Genomic DNA, 5311 nt, shown 5'->3' on the forward strand with positions numbered 1-5311 from the left:
GTGCCGAGGTGAAGAGCCACACAGCGAGACAGTGCACGGCGGGTTTGTTGCAAGGTTTCGCTGTCAGGGCCGTGAGCTGCCACTGCACATCACAATATGCACCTCTAACACGTATCACAAGGGTATCTTTAAGCAGGCAATGGGCACTAAACGTATACACGACTCTAGGCTATGGTAAAAAGCGAATATCTAAGCCATGCTGTCCCAAAATATTATACAGTTTAAAGCGGTGGCCGGTGTCACGTCCGGTGCCATCCTGAGGCAACGGGGCCGTGGTGGTGGTGTGTGCGTGTGTGTGAGTGCGAGTGCCACAACAGTCGACACACCCTCAACTCACACTCACGAGGGATTTGCCTTGGCTATAATAATGTCACATATTCCACGGGTTCAGGATGTGGTGGGTGTGGGTCGTAGGGTAGAGGTATGGTGCGTGGGCGGTGAGAGAAACAGTAGCACAGAGGCACCAAGCCAGGCTGTGTGGCGACGGTGGCGACCGCTGTGTGTAGAGTACGCACGGGGGAGGGGCGCGGGGGGGGATAGGGGGAGCCAACGCGCGTAGTAAGACACACGTCCGAATCCCCGCCATCATATAATTGGCTAAATTATCTTCAAGTGCGTGTCGGTGTGTGCACGTAACACAACCGCTGTTCATGTGGTCTGTTCAAGCCTTGGCTGGCTCACGAGTGGAAGAAAACAGCCATGGCTGGTGTATACAACCTATTACACTGGACACAGTGAGGGGAGGTGTTAGGTATCACATGGCGTGATGGTAGGAAGTAGGTGATGTTAGGCCTGATGGATAAAACAATGAAAAGATTCTCCTTGCTGCGGCAGTGGCCGTGGTAAGGAAACGTAATAAATAATAGACAAGGACCAATTAAACAGCAACAGGGGTTGATACAGAGCAAGAGCAACAACTGCGAGGCGGCTTAAAGATGCCTGCCATGAATCAGTCATCCAGCGCAAAATACAAAGGGTGAAGGCTGGACGAATCCCAAGCCGGGAACGGGGAACGCGTCTGGAGTGCGTGCAAATTCTGGCGCAGCCGCAGCCGCCCAGGAGCGGTGCCACCCGATCTGAGCACTAAATCAATTTCATTTTCACCCTTTCCACAGCGCATCGTCTGTGTGCAGTAACTTCCGTGCTCCGCCAGGCACACCATCCACACACTAACAATTTCATCACATAACCTTTATATTAACAATTTATAAATACGATGTTGTAACTGTCACCCATCCTGCAGTATTCTCACGTTACAAGAGTAATTATGACAAGTGTAGATAAAGAAGAAATACGTAGGAGAGAAAAATACGTGAGTTGGGAACGGTGAGGCGGTGTAGGGAGGGGGAGGGTGGTGGTATGGGAGGGGGGGGAGTGTGGGTGAGGGGAGGGGGGAGTGGCGGCGGTGGAGTGAGTGAGTGGATACAAAGGCTGGCCGCCCCGCCATTCATGCGCAGTGGGATCGATAATGCCGCGGGGGACACACACTGCCGCCCTCCACTACCACACCACACCACCACATCCACTACCATACTACACCACACCACCTCATCCACTACCACATTACACCACACCACCACCTCATCCACTACCACACTACACCACACGTCATCCACTACCACTACACCACACGTCACCTACTACCACACTACACCACACCATCCACTACCACATTACACATCACCTCACCCACTACCACACTACACCACACCACCTCATCCACTACCACACTGCACCACACCACCTCACCCACTACCACACCACACCACACCACACCACCTCACCCACTACCACACCACACCGCCTCACCCACTACCACACCACACCGCACCACACCACCTCACCCACTACCACATTGCCACCACCACCACACCTCACCCACACTGCCATCACTGCATCACACACCCACACTGCCACCACCACACCTCACCCACACTGCCACCACCATCACACCTCACCCACACTGCCACCACCACCATACACCCACACTGCCACTACCACCACACCTCACCCACACTGCCACTACCACCACACCTCACCCACACTGCTTCACAATACGGTCATAACCTCCCACCACCGTCCTCCCCACCATCCCTCTCCTCGCCTCATGACAGCTTCATTCACACGGCTACATTCTGCATTAATCTTTTAGGCAAAGCGATATTACCCACCGCCTACTTCTTCCTTCGCCTTTATCATTCTCTTTCTGTGTCTGTCCTCCACTCTTCCTATTTGTCTCATCTCTCCTGTCGCTTTTTATTACTCTTCTGTCCTTTTCAGGTGGCTTTACACTGAGTGACAAGCCAAATGGTTTCCTGTAAGCCAGGAAACCATTTACAACGCTGGGTGGTAACCATATAACCAATCCATACGTGTTCCCTACGTGTCAGCAAGTGGGTTGGTGGAGAGTTAGTGCCCCTCCCCGTAAAACAACTAACTCAAAGACACTCGGCCACCCCTTAAGGGATTATGGTGTCTGGCTATAGACAGATACTGTAGACAGATAGATAGATACTGTACATAGGTAGATATTGCCCAGGATGAAGTGGAGAAGGGGGTGCGTGAGATGGAGAGAGGGCAGTGTGACAGCAAAGCGATAATACCTAGGAAGATGTGAAGGGATGGGGTAAAGAGTTATGAGAGAGTGGTGTGAAATGGAGACAGGACAGCCTGACAGCGGAGAACAGGGTGTAGGATGGAGAGAGGACAGCCTGTCAGAGGAAAACAGGGTGACATGGAGGCGATTTGTTTGTGGCCACCCAAAGGAACTGAGGCGTCTGGCTAGATATGAGATACATAGATATTTTTGGTACATTTAAAAATAATGTTTCAAAATTATATTACACTTACAAACTGACACAAGCGACTGAAATTACTTCAAACAAGCAAAATTTCGCTTAAATAAAATAATAAAAAATAATCCCACGTCAGCACTGTCCTGAGTTCGTATTCTCGTCGGGTAAGGAAGCTCCCTAGCACCTCTTCCTTAGCGATTTATTTTTGGATATGATTGGTTAATATTCCACGACACGTTGCTTATCCAGGGTATTGCAATGTTTGAATGATTTATATAACACAGACGGGGGCGGTAAAGTGCACTAACCAAAATAAGTCACTTAGGAAAATGTGTTAGACAGCTTCCTTAACTAACGGGATTGGCGAAAATAAATCACTTAGGAAAATGTGTTAGACAGCCTCCTTAACTAACGGCAATGACGAAAATAAATTACTTAGGAAAATGTATTAGACAGCTTCCTTAACTAACGGGAATGGCGAAAATAAATCACTTAGGAAAATGTGTTAGGCAGCTGCTTTAACTACGGGAATGGCGATGTCCGAAGAAATGATACAACACAGACGGGGATAGTAAGGTGCACTAACGAAAACAAATCACTCAGGAAAATGTGTTTGGGAGCTTCCTTAACCCACGAGAACACGGGCCAGAGAAATTTTACCTCATGGCTGTGAATTATACCATGCCAGAGCTTATTCCAGAACAGACTCAGAAATCAGGTGTACCAGATTACTGAGGACACGTAATACAGGACTAATACCATGAGCACTGTTACTGACTACATAATGTGATAATATAACAACGTATCTACCTACCTACCAATCTCGGTATACATATATATATATAATTCCCAAATGGGCGCGGCGATTCCACCTATAACAAACTCACATCTCATGGTAGGTAATTTTGGTACATATGCAACACAGATATTTAAATGCTGAATTGTGACTGTAAGAAGTAACTGGATAAAAATATATATACCTATCTTTGGGTATTTGAGGAAGCAGCTAGGTCGTCTGTGGAAGTGTTTACAGACGATCTCTCCGACTGGCTGTGTTGACAGACAGATAGATAGGCAGGCAGATAGGTAGACAGATAGATAGGATTAATTCTTTACTGGACGCGTATGTGTATTCCGAGACAAAGCTATGAAACTTAATGATTAAACCAAACTTAACCTAACCAAACCAAACCTAGTCCAACGTAACCTCACTTGCGTCTGACAGCCAGTAAAATGAAAAAAACAAAACAGCGTTAAGAACGTAAAATATGGCCAGCTACTCGTCGACGTCGGTGAAATATTTACGCATTCTATATCCTCATTTACAGCTTTCAGAGGTAAGTTTATAAAAATGCCCAGCAGCTGTGGTAATCCAGGAATAACTAGAATGGCTCTCAGCACAGCACATACTTCCGCCAAGGTGTGAATCAGCGCCAAACTGTACACATTCGTAGATACCAACATCCTAAATATGCCTGAATTTTTTCATCAAGATCCATGCAATATTCACTGAAAATTTTACGAAAATGTCGAAATACGACCCATCTCGCAATGTTAAAGTGAAAAAAAAAAAAAAAAAAAAAAAAATCCTGGATCCGCACCTTTATCCGGATCTGCACCAAAACTTCATGAAGTCTATTCTGGGCCAAGACCCATTTTTCTACCAAGTTTCGTGGAAATCCGCCCAGTAGTTTTTGTGTAATCCTGCTCACAAACCAACCAACCAGCAAACAAACAAACGGACAGGGGTGAAAACATAACCTCCTTGGCGGAGGTAATACCAAGTAATCTGTGAGACTCAAGAGAAAATATCGCAAGGCCGCACCCGTTTGGTAAAGAATAAACCTATCTGTCTATCTATCTGTCTGCTTATCTATCTATCTCTCTACCTATCTGCCCGCTTATCAATCTATCTGTCTATCTATCAATCTGTCTACAGGTAAATTTGTTCCACTGCACAAACATTAATTAATATGAACTACGTGGAGAAAAACGGTAGGCAACAGATGAGCATGGCAATCACAAACCCGATGGACTACAAACCCAGTCTATCTATTTTTCCACACATGTCTATCTATCTATCTGTCTATATCTATCTACAAGTAAATTTGCTCCACTGCACTAAGATTAATTAAAGCTGAAGCGTGTGTGTGTGTGTGTGTGTGTGTGTGTGTGTGTGTGTGTGTGTGTGGAAATCGGCAATCACACAACAGACTTCACCATTCTGTCACCACGTTCAATGCATTTTCCCATTATTTTATATCGTGCATTTACCCACGCGTGCAGCACCGTCCACGTCACACCATGCATTCAATTGACTATTCTTTCAATCCCTCTGTTTTATCTCAATTTTCCACCAAAAGTCGAAAAATAATACACAACTATACTCTTTCTACTTTGACTTGGCCTAAAAATATCTTGCTTTAAGTTTGTTTCCTACCAAGCCGAAAATTTAAACTATACTCTTTTTACCCTAACTTGGCTCTGATTTTCGTCCCTCTGGAGCTTATTTCACG

This window comes from Coenobita brevimanus, chromosome 28, assembly GCF_032717465.1.
Source record: "Coenobita brevimanus isolate Jiangsu-jjx chromosome 28, ASM3271746v2, whole genome shotgun sequence".
Lineage (NCBI taxonomy): Eukaryota > Metazoa > Arthropoda > Malacostraca > Decapoda > Coenobitidae > Coenobita > Coenobita brevimanus.